At 41.3% G+C, this 17,210-nt stretch overlaps 1 long non-coding RNA gene across 1 annotated transcript; it reads right to left on the reverse strand.

The window, feature by feature from the left end:
- Positions 1 to 984: 984 nt before the first annotated feature.
- On the reverse strand, positions 985 to 9,770 carry LOC121814829. The gene is made up of 2 exons (XR_006054596.1): positions 5,273 to 9,770; positions 985 to 4,247 (listed from the first exon to the last, which is right to left on the reverse strand). It is a non-coding gene; the product is annotated as an uncharacterized LOC121814829 (long non-coding RNA).
- Positions 9,771 to 17,210: the final 7,440 nt, after the last annotated feature.

A 17,210-nucleotide genomic window follows, 5' to 3' on the forward strand; every position in this document is an offset into this window, starting at 1 on the left:
AAGTCAAAATTTTTGATTATCTCAAAAAGTTGATTTTTTTTACGTTATTTATTAACAAGTTATTAACCCACACTTCAGAGAAAATAACTGGAAATTTCAAGCTATTAAGTCAAATCTTTTAGCTTGAAATTATGACTTAGCTCTGCCTGGCTTTTGTTTTTTTCCCCTTGCATAAGGGAAGCCCTTTATCAATGTCTAGTGCAGGTTTATCTGTGGAAATATGAAAATCACCACAAAGGGATAAGCTGTGAAGATTCTGGCCAAATATGATGGAAACTAACATGAAGAAAAGAAAGTGAAACAGTGGAAATATTGAGAAACTACCTATAACCGGGTGAAGCTGGCAGAAGGTGATTCTCAGGAGGTTTTGTCTCTTTTGTTAGAGTCATATTTCAGTTTGGCACATTGGAAAATATAGTGTGAAGTGACACAGGAGGTGAGAGTGTCATAACTGATGCTGCAGGAAGCATCCCCAGGTTTACATTTGTGGTGCCAAAGACGAGCCAACTCTGACAGTGCTCAATCAATCAAGTCTTTATCTCAAACAAAAAACAAGTGTTCATACATTAAACGTGAAATCAAAGTCATCATTTTCACGTGGAAAAAATAAAAATGTTGACATTTGCTGTTTGAAAAGGAGGCGGCGAAAACAAATGCTTATGAATTCCTAACCCATATTTTATCTCGGTTTTAATTATACAATCTAAAATATGATATATGCTATAAATAAATATGCCTAACACACAGATTCATAAATACATTTTATATATAAATTCTACAATTATTTAACCACCATATTTCATATTTCCAGAAGTATTGCTTTTTACATTACACACAATTATTTTTTAATGCATCACCACATAAATATTCAATACGCTATCTCATCCCTATTGTTGAAGTTTTAGTTTCACTGTTAGTTTAGCATAGGTGGGAAGATTCAGAAAGTATTTCCATAAAAATAAAACTTTCGTCTTGTCAGTTGTCTAAACCCTATTTTTCACCCTTTCGAAGTCTTTTTTTTTTTTTTCGTACCAGCTAACCAAGTTGTTTTTTCCCCGTGACTAAAGTATAAAGAAGGGCTACTTTATTTAAAGCCTAGTTTTGCGTTTCATATTTTAGTTCTATACATTTCATAAATATTCACAAGTGCTGTTTTCATTATCTTCATTAGTAAATGATGGGTACGAGTGTGTTGTCTCAGTTTTAATTAAAGTATAAGAGTACTTCACCAGATGGATCCCGGTGAAGAGTGACTAACTCAGCTCTGCCCTCCAGAGGCTCATTTGCAGATTTTAGAAAATGTTAGCTGGTAATGGTGCACACAGGCATAAAACATGTTAAAGAAGGACTAAAATGCTTTCACATATTATAGTGTAAGACAAGTCACTTACTATTATTCATCGTGCCAAGCATTAAGCATGTGCAATGCATTTAATCAATGTAGCAAAATCTCTGCATCCAGCAACTCGAGTAAGAGGTTTAGAACAAAGTCCTTTATTTTTTGTGCCTCAAAACAAGATCCCTATAATAAAACACCTTTTCACTGGAGCTTAACGTTTGACACTTTATTCAACAACACAATGATATCTAAATGTTTTTAGTTTGCACAAAATGTTTAATTTCTTGTACCAAGTTTTTTTTTTTTTAAAAGGACTCTGTAGCTTTACAAGCGTCTTCAGCTAAAAGAGTTAGTCTCACATTTTATTTTTTACTCTTTGCATTACTTTACTTTGGATTGCAACACCTTGATTTTCTTTTTTAGGCATTCTGTAGATTTGCTCCAGTTCTTGGGATTATTATCATATTAAATGAACCAATTTCAGTCATCTTTTAGCTGTTTATAGACGATGTGAAGCCATCTGAGTGCACGGCCGACTCAGTGACTGCAACGTGCACATGTCCTGTTGCTGCAAAACAAGCTAAAATCACGACCCCTCCACCACTGTGCTTGACAGCTGGTATGAGGTGGTGAGTTGATATGCCACGTATGGTTCTCTCTGTTCTTCATGGACAAACATCTCTACTTTGGTCTCATCTGGCCAAAGGACATTGCTCCAGAGGTCGGGTGGTTTGTTCAAACCATGCTGCCATGTTCTTTTTAGAGAGAAGTCTCTTGAAACATTTCCAAACAAGTCGGTCCTTTTCCAAGCGAGCTGTTATGAACTTTAACATGCAGTGGCCTGTAGTCTTCAAAAGAAAAAATATAAAACAAACACTTCACACAGAAACCCCAGCACGCTACATTTCAAAGCTTTGCTGTCTAACCTCGAGGTAAATTTGCTAAGATGCCCACTCCAGGAAAGAATAGGGCATGTTAACACTCACCTGCATGCTCCAGAACAATAAAACCGCTGCTCTTATAGAAGCGCTCACGCGTGTATGAAATAAAGAAAAGACTCCTCTTAAATGTACAAAGTTTTATTCAGAAGTAACAAAGTGGACTCTTTATGTACTTACAGAAGTTTCCACAAAAAGAATCAAGGCCCACAAAAGAAAGGCTGAACTGTGATTTGAGGAGGGTGTGACGCACTTTAGATAAACTTTGATCCCATGCAGGAAGAAGTGTTAGAGCTGAAGCAGAACAGAAAAGTTACCTGCTACATGGACAATGATCAGCTACTTTGGTTGAAAATGAGAGGAAGGGGGGGGGGGAAGTAATTGTTCTACGAGCAGGAACCACATAGACAAAGAAAAAGGCATTTGGTGGGGAAAAAAAGTAAATTGGAGGCAGATTATGTTGTGCTGGGAAGTTGGATAAGGGGGTGGAGTATGAAGTAAGGGCAGATCGGTGAGGTCACCATCAATCAGAAGAATGTGAGGAGAAAAAGAAATATGCAAATGTGTTTATGTGTGAGGAGGGGAGCTGTCAGTTCAAAAGACGGAGAGAGGCTGAGAGAAAATGACAGACGTGGCCTGAGGAAAGGAAAGGCGCGTTTGAGAAAGACAACCCCTGGGAGGCTGCACGGTGAACCCACTGCCCCGTCTCAGCCCTCCTCCTCCTCCCCGCCTGTGTGCTTTGCCATGGTTACCAGACAGGGCTCCCAATGCAGCCAGTTAATGCGTTTTTCAGCAGCAGGAGCGAGCTGCGTACTAATGTGTCTCAGTCTGTCTCCTGCACAATCAATGTCAACTGTCCTGGGATGCACAAACACATGGAGGGCTGCGAGCCAGGGAACACAGAGCCACCCTGGCTGAGCGTCAGAGGCTGAAAGAAGGCTGCATCGCTTTCATTTTTAGTCACCTGGAAAGTTTTACTTGCATTATCTGCAGAAGCCTTGAGTCACATGTCGATCTTTCTTACACAGGTATGAAATGTTGAAAAAGTATCCCACAAGATAAAGGAACACAGCTTATTAGTTTGAAATGCTTTCAAGTGCTCTTATATTTATTGGATTCACAAGGCATTTAAATACAATAACACATCACATCCATAAAAATACTGGATGTACCAACATCTAACTTAAAATTTGCCAGTTTTCTGTTAACCTAAAGAGCTAATTTAGTCTTAAAGTGTAGAAAAGAAACATGAATAATTCCCTATCATTTTCAGGAATGTGTTAAAAGGGAACTCGCACAAATTTTCAGCTGCCATGAGGAGCTTAAAACTCTCCCTAAAGGTTCCAATGTTGTAGTTTTCCATCTCTGGAGTTAAAGAAGTCCTGTGCGAATCATATCGGGGTCACGACCATTGGCTGTCTTTATTAAAAGATGGCTGATACTCAGAGCACAAAGCCGGCCAAAAGGTTCTGCCCCCTGGAGAGAACCATGCTGTCTCTTCTCAGCTTTTCCAGGATGAGTGGGAAGGTTAGGAAACTCTCTGGAGATCATTCTGCACACTCTGGAGCTTTTACTTTTGCTGGTCTTTATTAAAGAACATTGTTTTTGGCATCCAGAAGCAAATGCATGCAGCTTTGTTCCCAAGGACCTCACCTGTGACCTTTCATATCATCACAGGTTAAGGGTCTCAGGGACAACGAAGCACACCAAGAGCTGCTCGCAGTCAGGTGTCCGTCAATTCTACGTAATGGACTGCAGTGACGTGTGCCATCTTTTTGTGGTTAATTCATAAGCATGTCATGTTTACGCCACTATTATGCAATTATGTTAGATACATGCCATCTTACATTACGGGGAAAGAAAAAAAATACTTTAAAATGACAATTGATGCGTCACATGAGACGTTACCATTGTTGGTTACCGATTCCGATGCAGTCCGATCGTCTCGTCCGACAGAACTGGATCAAATCCTGTGAAGAGAGACGGATTTGATTAGGACACGAGTCCGCATATAAACATCCGTTATCGGAATGTTACACGTCTACATTTTGTTTTCAGGGCCCCGTCTGGCTGCTTTTCCTCCTGATGTAGCCAGCGCCTGCTATTCAGTGCAGGTCTGTGCAGCAAGTCGTTGAAATAAAAACGCCCCCTGCTGGCAGACAGCATTAGTAGACAAGTACGCAAAGAAAAACCCGCAAATTTATCGTACAAGTCAGGCCTTATACGGACGAGTTAAACTCTAGAGCGGTCGTGCATTTCACATACGCAACGAATCTTTGTGCACATATATGTAACATCCACGGACAGCTGTGCCTGCAACCGCAGACACTGTCGTCTTACATTTCCTACAGGCCTTGTGATCTCACAGGATTATGCAATCACTCCCCCATGACAAAGATGTTCAGCCTTGAGGGAGTAGCACTGATTTACTCTTAGCCAGACAAAAAGTCACACAAGCCTGACACGGCAGATACCACACAAAGAATCGGGCAGAGTTCAAACAACTCATGCACAGCTGAGAAGCTCCATTTGCATCACACGCATGTTGTGTCCAGATGACTAAGCTGTCACCTGCCAACAATCCAGAGCATGTCCTTAATATACCAAAAACCAGCCTGTGGACAGGTGCACGCATGCAGACAAACATGCGACAGTGAGGTGCTCACAATATAAAGCCTTTTTGCAGTCTGTGTGAGAGTTTACACTGCCTCTCCCCATTTCCTCTTTGTCTCTGTGCTTGGAGATATTTTCCTCTGCCCCAGTTTTATGAGCTTCTCTGCTGCTCTCAAACATCGCATGACAGACAAAGAGCGGAGGATGTGAACCAAGGCTGGAGGGGAAATGAAGTGAAATATTCGAGGAAAAAAGAAAAAAAAAAAGACCCTATAACAGAATGAACATGAAGGTGGACATAATGAAGGAATATGGCGGGTGGATGTGGTCAGTCAAATCGCTCGATTTGTTAGACGGCCCGCTTGAGTCATTTCGAACTCACCATTTGTTTGCCTGGTGGTCCCTACATGAACACACTCATTCCCTGTGAACACGCATACAACAAGTGCATGTACACAGAACAGGTATAAGCGCACACACTCTTACGATGAGTTATTGATCCATTCTTGCCTCTTACAGAAAAAAAAAAAGCCAATTAATCCAGCGGTAAAGAACAGCGCTTGATAAAACCTATCCTGCCTCATCTTCAGTCTTCCTTTTCCTCTGAGTGCAGTACAGAGCGGCGACGGCGAACAGAAAAGCTATTCCCCTCTCGCTACCCCTCCATCTCTCGCTCTGCTCTTTTTTTGTCTCTCCTCTTCCTCTATCCCTCTCTCAGGCGCTGTCCCTGGCTCTGCTCTGTACCCGTTTCCCTCTGCCAAGTCACATCATTAATTCTCCAGGCGATTAGAGTCCGAACAGACTATGAGGCAGGTACACCACAGTAAAAAACAGACGATTGCATTGATTCCATTATCTGGTGCTGTACCAATAACCCCACTTCCCACCACCACCACCACCACCCAGTAACCACCAACAGCGCTATGACCCCCCCACCCCCTCCCCTTCATAAATCTGTGTCACCTACATACAAACATTCACTCTCTCACACACACACAGGCAGACACTTATGCAAGCATGCAGTATCTCCAGCTATCGCTCTCTTCTCCTGCTTGAACACCCTCTATCACTCTGTCCCCGCCTCCCCCTGCTTCATCTCAGCCCTACCCCTCATTTTCATCCTTCCCTCCTCATCTCTGCACCCTTGCTTCCTCGCTTTCCAACCCCCCCTTTCATTTTTTCCAGGCCTGACGTCCCGTCTCGCCTGAAAAGGGAAAAAAAACAACAAAAAAAACAAAACAAACAACAACCCCCCTCCCCCCAAAAAAACCCCAACTCTACGTTCACATGATGCAGTGTGTCTCTACGTGGGTGTCTAACTTCGTGTGCGTTTGAACTTGGGCTGCTGTGCTCGGTGCATCTGGAAGAGAGTCAATGTGTTCAGAGGGAGGGGCGTGTGTTTGAGGTGTGTGCGCACTTTTGTCCTCGTGCACGCATGCATCTATGTCAGAGTGTGTGCAGGATAGAGGGGAATGAAGGTGTGGGGGTGGAAGAGGCAGCGTAGGGAGCTCAGACCAAGGCTGTGGATTTTACACAGCGCGAGGATCAAAGCCACAGCAAGCCCAAAGGTGATTAACCTCCCAGCCGCTCTGACCACAACACTGCTGCTTCTCTTCTTCAGTCTTTCATCAACACAACCTGCCTGAACCATCTACGCATCAATTCAGCAGCTTTTATTCCACAACTCCTGAATATATATAATAATAAATATTATTATTAAAAAAGTGTCAGTAAACTCCTTTGACAGAAGAATCTCCGAAATTAGAAAACGAGTGAGAATTTGAAGTGGCAGACTAATAAAGTAACCAGAAAACAGATGTGTTAACGGGGAAAACAGTCACGGTGTGAAATGTGCTAAAAATTAAAGACAAATGGAGACTTGAGCCGCCCTTTTTGTAAAACAGCAGGTGGCAAACAGCTGAATTTGGAGTCAGAAGATGCTGGGGAGTAGTTTCTTTGTGTGCTCGTAGAAAAGAGCAACGATCGGCAGAGATTGCTGATATGTGCTCTTCCCCTCCTCTCCCCCCCTTCCTCGTTTGAGCACTGCAACGCAATGCGGATACTGGGTGTCTGAGCCACTAGCCAGACACACTGGGGGACAGAGCAGGGTGGGGGAAGGGGGTGGGGGTGTGAGGGAGCAGTAGGAAGGAGGCGGAGGCAGTAAGCAAGTTCACATACAGCCTTGTGCTCGAGGACACGCTGATAGGAACGTCTGGGCACACTGTCATTATCTGCCATGACTACAGAGAGCAGCGGGCACAGTTCATTTTGGAGACTTGTGTCAGCCGGATACACACAGCCACAGCTCTGCCATATTCACAAACTGTTCATATACTCAAACTGTTACAATAAGGGACTTAAGGCAAACTTGAATTACATCGTCACTACCAGACCATAAAATGTTTCTGACTCTCAACGAAATATTAAATTTCCACTTTTCCTGCATTTTAGGCTCCTCACATTCCAGCCCAAAGACATCAGGAAATATTCTGCGTTCCTGTGCATGGCGTGCTAACAAAAGCCCAGAAACAAACCGCTATTGATAGTTTGCTCTATACCCCGTTGGACTGCACCAAATAAACCAAAGAGCACTGCAGAGCAAGGTGGATATATTGATGTCTGGATTAGGTGGGTCTCGACAGCAAAACCCGATTAGTATTTCAGATGTATTAGATTTAAAGCGGTTTTGTAGCTTTTTTTCCCCCTCCACCCCCCTCCATGTTTCATTATAATTATTGGTGTGAAATTGAATTTGCTGAAGGAGAAATTATTTTAGATCTGATAACGGAGGCCATCTGTACAGCATGGAGCATTGGTGCATCTTTTTGTCATTGACTGAAAAGCCAATAGAAGTTTCGTCCAAAAGACCTTGAAAGAGATTTTAAAAATGTTGAAAGTGTTGAATATAAATATATAACTACAGCCCTGAAAACTCATTACCACTTTAAAAAAGGAAGTCACTTATTTTTTGTGCTCTTCTTCATACTTACCACATCAAGAGGCACGATGTGGATGCATTCAGGTGAAGTCTGGGTGACTCCGCAGGGAAAGCTAGAAGGTTGTACAGTTATCTCCAGGCTTTTTATTATGCGAAACCATACAACCAACTACCTCACACTGCAGAGCACAGGAGCAGGTCAGCACTGGAGTCTTCTTCCACACAGTCTTCTCATCTTTTGCTTCATTTATGATCTCAAAGCCATCAAAGCTTCAAATGTTTTACTGTACAATATTTCTAGTGACTTCTCTATTGCGAGGAATCAAATAAGCTTCTTGAAGTTTTTTTCCCCTCCCAGTCTCATTACAAGATCAAAGTTTAACACCAAAGTGGTTGAATTGAAATAACGCATTCTGCATTTTTGTGGACTTGTCTCCCTCTTGTGGGTAGACGCAGTATGTCGACAACCACCTCCCCCCACCAGAGGTGGAGGCAGACTTTCACCATCTATGAATACAAAGACAAGCACTTAACCTGCAGTTGCTCACTGTAGGCGTCTGCCTGACCTACTTCTGCAAGTGGAGCTGCTAGAATCTTCCACATCCTCAAAGATTCAATTCAGCACTACAGAGCACTATTCCACCATTTCTCAGAGGTTAAAGTCTAATAATCCTGTGCTGCTGTTTTTATTGTTGCTGAAGCCATACTTGTATTCCAGCACTGCAATCAGCTTTGAAGGTTATCACATATGACCTCCAAAGCTGATCGAAGGAACGTTTCTTTGTTCACTTCTACGGTGGGATGTCGAGACATAAATCCATAAGCATTCTTAAGCCTTTAGTATATACAAGCACACAATAAGATTGCGCACCCCCCGATTATATTTAAGCATTTTGCCTATAAAATTTGCATAGTTGGGGCATCATTGACAAAAGCCCAAAGGGGAATGTTGGAAAAGCTGAAACTGAAGTTTCCTGCAGAAAATAATGTTATTCAAGCGGTTTTGTTAACTGGGTTAAAAACAGGAAATACAGAGACAGGTTGAGCTCGACTAAAAGGGTATCGACTTGATTGTCAAAAGGAAATTGCCAGCTGTTTCAGTTAAATATAATCTTTTGCCTGGTCCCATAAGAGATCGTCATAGCAGATCACCTGCCTTCATCTCAGCCGCTCTTCACTTTTACTTATGTTAAAGATTGTACTTCAGTTTACTTTAAAAGGCATCTTTCAGAACTGCAGTCAATAAAAGACTGATCTCCATCTGTAGTAATTTATATTTGGCAGCATGGGCGTGTTGTGGGACTTCCTTGCCCTTTCAGTGTGCAAACATGGAAAGCAGGTGGCAGCGAAGGTAGCAAGACCCCAGCATAGAACAGGAGGAGGAATCGATGCCTACAGATAAAGTTGGAGACAGGATGGTGAAAAAGAGAAGCTAAAGTGGAAGTGGACTGCAAAGCAACTTGCAGATGTGCAGTCTCAAAACAATAGAGGGGCATCAGTTGAGCCATCAGCTGAAATGGCCTGGCACTGAGATGAGCAGTGATTGCTGCCAAGCCTGAGTTAAGGAGCACCCACATACGAAACTCAGTGACGACCGGATACCACAAATTTGAGGACATTCAGCAACATCAAGCAGCCACGGGCCAAATATTGACTGGAGATGTTAAGTGGGTGGGTCCTGAGTTGAATAGCAGTATCCTTTGGAATAGATACCAATGAGAGCAGTCACCTCAATTGGTGGCAAGGACATCAGGGATTTACGTAGGCCAATGGAGCAAATTCCTTCCTGCATGGAAGCCCATTTAGTAACTGCCCTAAGCCAACACTGGAGTTGATTCCTGCACGTCTCAATTTCCACAGAGAAGAAAACTGCCTTTGTTAAACTCTACATCCAAGGCTCCCTCCTAAAAAAACAACAAAAAAAACCCCGGAAGGTTCCCTAACGTTTAAAAAGCCCCAAAAAAAAAAAAATGCAGCAGCATAGAGCTGTGCAAATAGAATTACATAGAAATAAAATTCCAGCTGTGTTTTACCTGCATCATTTTAGCTCATTTTTAAAATTGACATTAAACCGTGTTTCTACTAGGAGACTTAAGCCATGTCTTAGATTGCCTTGTCCATCCTTAAATGAATAGGTTGTTTGGGTGCAGGGTTGCATCTAAAGTCTTTTGTAATTTCCTGAAAAAGACATGGCGGTCTTGTTGCCAGGCAGTCAGAAATGTGTTAGTGGGCAGCGTTTTCACCCTTTATTCATTGTTTGCTTGTGTACAACCAAGCACAACACGAGAGCCACGTGAATTCAAGGACAGACTGACTGCAAATGTGCTTCATTATCTTACTCCTCTGAGATCTGGCAATTTGCTCCACTGTTGCGTGTGGCCATTTGGAGGAGCCATCGCTTAGATTTAACACCAACTGCTATAGAATCTTCAAATTTACAACATCTTGGTACTTTCCATTAAGAAACAAAAATCCCACTTGTCGCCAGCCTGTGAATTACTGCAATCATTTCTCATCCCTTTAAAGCAATCAGACTAAACTCTTTATGCACATCCCTGCTCTCTATTGTTATCACATAAAGATAAATTATTCTCTGAAAAGTTTCTAAAAAGGCAAAACTGACCTTGCGGCGGTGAATTATTGTCAAGTGTTACCTAACAGAATTGCAGCAGTAGTGAACACATCACTGGCCTTAGGTCTTTATACTAACAAGGGCAAACCGAAACACAAATGTGAAGCACCCTGTGGAGTTGAGCAATGCTGCAGAGAGGCTTGTAATGCTGAAAGATGACTGTTGAGAACAGAGGACAATGCCTCCCAAGAGCAATAGAGGGGGCAAATTTGAGTGCATACATGAATGGAAGAATGAGATTGAGTCTGTAAATACAGATAAAAGCCGCATTTGATGTACATTCTGTCCAGTTGTCGTTTGCTGGTTTATGCATGACTTTCTTCCTCATCTGAATCTCAGGAAGGTGTCAGACACCTCTGTACACTGTAAGAGGATATGCCGATTTATGCTATTTAATAGGGTATTATTCAGTGTAATGCAAAAATTGGTGCATTGTAGAGGAGTTTTCAGTGTAGCAAACAGGATCTAATGGGTGAATAATTGGATGACAATTTGGAGTAACAGCACTATCCAGTCAATCTGCCTCATTATACTCCATAAATAATGGGGCGCACCCACACATTCGACATCTAGCTGAGGTGATCTCCTGCAAAAGCAGCAAATTGGCTGTTGTTAGCAGTCAATGGCTGTGTTTTGACACTGCTCCTGTGTGCCTCAAGGACTCATTGATTACTTGATAGCTGCTGCACAGCTGAGTTGCTAGGCCTTCCATTCAGCTTGGCCACTGCACAAAAAAACAACAAAACAAAACATTAAATGCACAAGTCTTAGTCTCTCACAGAGCTGGATGCAAACACATAAGTGGAAATCACAGATTCCTTAAAGGGTAACTCACTGCTGCCTGCCACAACCATTAAGGGTGTATTAGTATACATTGCCCAGCATAGGTCTATTAGGATGATACATGGCTGTGAAGGGCCCTATCCAATTACATTAGCAGGACTAAAAGTAGTTTGTAAACTGTCTTATGACTGTACTAAAGATTCAAAAAGACTTAAAAGAAAAACGAGCCTGTGTTCAGGAAACTTCAAACTTCAGAGAGACTTGTTTTGGGCCAGCTTCCAAATATAAACTCATTCACCTCACCCCTCTGCCCTCCCCTCTGCCATACTGAAAGGCCCCCACGCTGCCCATCCTTCATTTTCTTCCTTTGGCCATCCTCCCACCTCTAAGTGCCTCTTATTTATCCCTCATCACTGAACATTTCACAGAACAAACTCTTTACAACTTTTTTCCAGACAATCTCTGTTCATAACAACTCCACCGCCCCCCCTTCTCTCTCCGCCCTCCATCCCCTTGATTCCTCTCCTCCCCTTTTTAAACCTCTCACCTCATTCGCAGTCGGATCACGCATGCATGCGGCATGGTTGTGCCAATGCCAGCTCTTTGCCAATCTGCTTGGGTGTGTTTGTGTGCCAGTGAGATTCTGGTGGGAAGCCCCTGCACTGGAGGCCAGGGGTGGCTTATAAGCCCGAACCCCAGCTGGTGTTGGGTTAGGTGAAGCTTCGCGAGAACAGTCGCCCCTTTGGGAGCGCGAGAGAAAGTGAAATTATATTGAGCAGAAGTATAAAGTTAGATGCAAGTTGCCACAAAAAGGTCATCAAATTGAAGAAAATGCACCAAAGAGCCCAGCTGTTATAACAAAGATATCTGTGCAGAGAGCATTAATTAAAATCTGTCAATAATGAAGCTAATCAGTTACTCTAGATTGGTATTGCGCCAATTTAAAAGAAAAAGAAAAAAAGACAACAACAAAAAAAAAAAACACATTAGATTCGCATCCAAGCTTTCAACACAACAATGTAGCCCCAAAACAGTACTAAACGATTTCTCAAATTTAAAGATTTGTTTATGTGACGCTGTACCTGAAAAGGCTATAAATGCTGCAATATTCTTGTACATATTCAAAAAATATTGTTGGTTAAGGGATGAGACAAATCTAAAAAGCTCACATGGTGTTAAATGCATGCACAGGATCATGTAAGTCAGTCAAGACTAAAATGCCCTACAAAAAGCTGTTGAATTTTCCACAATGACCAAATCCAGAATGCAGTTCACTGCACTGGGTTTGAGCGTCTGGTTTTTGTTTTGTTTTTTTTGCTTCTCTAGCATTTGCTGCCAAGTTGGTCGTTTTCTCCTTTTTTTGCTGCTAGGAGTAACAAACTCCCTGAACCCAGTTCCTTGGATGGTTTAAGTTGTTTGCTTTATGACAGCCAACCTCCACTCTTCAAAATAAAGCAAATCTTAGCTTGCAATCTGATACTTTAGTACTCATTTCCTAATTTAATGTTTCTACACCTGCTAAAGTACCCCGAGATTAGTACTAGGAGTAGTTTTATACAAGTACAAATGTCCAGTAGGATTAAATATTTATTTTATATATATATATACTCTCAAAGATATATATATATATATATATATATATATATATATATATATATATATATATATATATATATATATATATATATATATATATATATATATATATATATATATATATATATATATATATATATATATATATATATATATATATATATATATATATATATATATATATATATTATATATATATATTACATACATATATATATATACATATCATATATATATATAAATAAATAAAACAAAACTGAGCAATAGACGAGTTATCCAGTCAACTAAAAATCAAGCCCACCACTTTTCATACAAATGATCAAAACATTTACACTGCCTTCGAAGACAGAACAAAGACTTCAGGTGGCTCTCAGCCACTCCTTGGCTTTGAGAAGTGATGCGCAGAGTACGGCACCACCCAAACAATGTAGGGGCAGAGTCTAGCGAAATCTGCCCAGTGACAGCAAATAAACTGGCAAGTGCTAGCTCAACAGGAATGCAGGCCTCAGACGGTAGTTCTCAACTTCAAGGTGAGGGAGCAATGCCGGCCTATTTGATTTTTTGATTTTTCCTTTTAAACAAAAAACCCCAAAACAAAACAAATGCACGTCATCAGAGCAAAAAACAAACAAACAAAACAAAAACAAAAGAAAATCCCCAAAATGTTTGTTAGAAATCTCAGAGGAATTAAACTATACGAATCCATGTTATTCTCTAATCCACATTTTAATAAGATCTCTGGAATGGGTGTGTATTTAAAGAAAAAAAAAAATGAATATGACATGCATCTGTGCAGCCCTCCTTAAAAATCTGATTGGACTGTGTGTGAAGAGGACTGACCCCAGATCCCCGCTGATGCTGAAGCACCCCTTCAGTAGGAATACAGCTGGCTGAAGCACCAGATTTAGTATCTGCGAGTCACAAACCATAAATTATTAGCTCCCAAGATAAAATGAGACTCTGTAGTACAATTTCTCCAACCCCACTGCCACCACCACCCCTCACTCTCATCGTACCTTATTTACAAAGGCAGAAAATGTAACCATGGGAACACACTACCAGGCAACCTCAGTGGCTTGGCATGATGCCCAATGGTTGCTAGGGCACTGTTGTCAATGGCTATTGGGTTGTGTGGGCCAGTGTGTGAGTAGGAGAGATTGAACACTCTCACACAAATACACAAGTTTGTAGATTACACACAATCTCTAGGCATTAAATAAATGTAGACCAACATGGTAGTGTTCCATTTCCATAATAGGGGCTTTTATATGCATCTAGTGTGTAATTATTTTAAATAATATGGGCCATTTAAAAAAAAATTATTTATTTTTTTATTAATGGTTTGACTGTGGCTGACAAATGATGCAAGGCCGCTTTTGTTGGCTAACAGACAAAAGGAAAGATTAAGCCTGCAGGCAGTTACATGAGGCCCCGTATTCGATTATGTTGAGTAACATATGCAGCAATGATCCATGCGTTTCAGTCTTCTTCCAAAAGGTCCTAATGTGTTAATAGTGTTTTTAATGATGGAAATTCAAATTTGGGATCATTTTCATAAAAAGTCAGGCTAAAAGGCATTTAGCCATCATTACCCTTGATCTATTGCGCCATTTACCTTTGAGTCACACCTCTGGATATCAATAAGGAAAGACATTGAAGTATTTAACGTCACAACCAGGAATTACATGGAGCTTTATTTTTCCATGGCGCTACATGGAGCTGCTGGATGGTTGACCTAGGCATTCCTGAAAACTGCAGAGCGTTGTGTAGATTATTAGCATACCGCAGGATAGAATAGGGAGAATCAGTAAACAAATTTAAACATCCAGTTTGGGTATGTAAATAAACAGTGATGTTTAAAGCAGAAGTCATTCTGGACTCATCCCAAAGTATTTGTTCATGACCAAGTAAACCATAATGGCCCTGCCTTTGGTAGCACAAAAATGTATAGCAATTTATGCATTTATGACACAGGAAGCCTCAAACACTGTGTTGCAGAGTATGAAACAGTTGAAGTGGAAGATAATGGTGAGAACGAACACTGTGCCATCAACAAAGCATGAATGAGAGGGTGGTACAAAAATTCATGTACAGCGGAGACAGTTGAAGACAATGGCAATGAATAATACATTAATAACGCTGGAAAATAGAATCCAACGTCATAAATTAAACAGCATTCACCCAAACAAATGCAATAATTATGACACTGCAATACAATGAAAGAGACAAATGCATGGCTTTTTTGTTGGTGTGCACCAAGATTCCCACATGTTGATGTATATATGGGCTTGTGTGTTCCTGTCTGTATGCACTTAAGGCTTAAGCAGAGTACTGCCTGTGGTGCATCTTATCTAATATAAGTGCAGACACAGCCTCCCCTCCCCTTGCTTCTCACTCCCCTCCTCTGGCCCTTTGAACTCAAGCCGCTGCTGGAGATGCAGTCTGACTGAGCACAGCATGTCCTGAAAGGAGGTCAGAGGGCATGACAAACAGTCTGGTGTCATGGCAACTTGATGCCGCCAACCAAAAATTTGGTGTGGCTGGTTGGTCTGCAGAAACAGTCCACCTATCAGTGGACAAACTCTCGGCACCTGGTTATTATAAAAAAATAATAATAATTTTTTAAAAAACTCATTAAGAAATCAGTTAGGAACATGCCGATGGCACCATTCCTTTATGATTGACAAGGACAGTGTAGTTATGTTAATCCTGCCTGATGTAAACACAGGAACCACTTCAACTGTATGTATCACAATCCAAGCTTCTTTAGGGAAGCCTTTTTGAAACTGGAAATGGCTTGTATTCATTCCAGGTTTTTACAAAGAATTAAGTTTTAAGCAGAAACCAATAGCCACCCAAAGATTGCACAAGAGATGGACTAGCGCCTTGTTGGTTTTGGTCTTTCCACAGTAAGGGTTGGGGTTATGCTTGAACTAGTTTGTTTGCTCTTGATTTGCAGAGTAGTTTGAGGACACATCATACAACGAGTGAAAAGCTGTCCGTCAACACGGAGAGGGAGGGGTACAATATTGTTCAAACATGAGACTAAGGGCATGCAATCTCAAATATCTAGCAAAGACATTGTTTGCAAGAGAAGCGGCAGAAACAGTATATTACAAATCAATGCTCAAATACAGCAAGTGTTAATGTTAAAATTTTAGTTGTGCAAATTCCTTTCTACGCAACTGCTGATACTGGAAAAGGTAGGCTGAGATTTTTGGAAGTGTTTGATCACCAATTCCTTAATCCCATTGTGTGCTTTAGCTCCTTTTCCCCCTAACAGATGATAGGCCATTATTACATTTCAGTATTTGCTATGAAACCATTTTGGGAAAGCCCATCAGCATGCAGCTCTAACCTTGACTGACTTAATTGTAAAATTTTACTCTGAACTCACTGAATAGTTTTCAAGAAATATGCAATTACTGCCACAAATGTCACCTCGGCTCATTTACCTCGCTACACAATTACCACCAAAATGAATGCCTCTCATTTGTTGTTCTAATGATTCTGACTGTAATTCAGCAAACCTGAGAAATGAACTGCAGCTGTACTTGTGTCGCCTGCCACCAGCAGCCCTAGACTCACTATGTTTTCATCTTACTCTGAAAGTGTTGGATCAATATAGAATCCAGGTTCCTTTGTAAGCCATTAGCTTGCCTGATGCTTGAGCTGAGACCTCTCCAAACCACCGTGTTCTCAGCCTAAAAGCTCTCATATCAGGAGAGTGTGATTGCAGGTGTGTGCACAACCTTTGAAGCAGTTTATGTCTTATAGGTTTGCAAATAGTCGTGTTTATCCTTTTGTTCTTTGCATCTGCATCCGAGAGGTTTGCGCACGTGTATTCGCACATGCATGTGCTGCGTCTGTAAGCTTCTGCGTGCACGGTATGTCCTTGTGTTTGCTCAATGCGGCAGAGGGTGGAGTGGCAGATCAATAGGAAACAAATGAAGATCAATATTAAGCCAGGGAGTGAAGGAGAGAGAAGGAGAGATTGAAAGCAAGTGAGTGGGGTGATGCGCCACAGCAGAGGAAGGGGGAGGATGTGTGATGGTGGGTTGAAGGGTGATGTGTTACCAGCAGCACAGCTACTAACTGTCCACTTGGGAAAGACCACTCATTTCTACAGCCTTCTACAACCCTCAGCGCTTTTACGTCACCAATTGTTAAGCAAGGTAGAAGGAAAATTAGAAAAAAAATATACAGCATTTCAGCATCAGTGGTGATTTCAAGCAGTAAGTGAAATTTAAATAGGGATTCTCTTTGTTCTAATTTTTTTTTTTTTAAAGGAAAGCCCTGTCAAGGTTACAAAACCCTTGACACACCACAATCTCCAAATGTACATACATCTCTCTATATATGAAAAGAGAC

Source organism: Haplochromis burtoni, unplaced genomic scaffold, assembly GCF_018398535.1.
Source record: "Haplochromis burtoni strain Fernald_Lab_line unplaced genomic scaffold, NCSU_Asbu1 Contig_90, whole genome shotgun sequence".
NCBI classification, from domain to species: Eukaryota; Metazoa; Chordata; class Actinopteri; order Cichliformes; family Cichlidae; genus Haplochromis; species Haplochromis burtoni.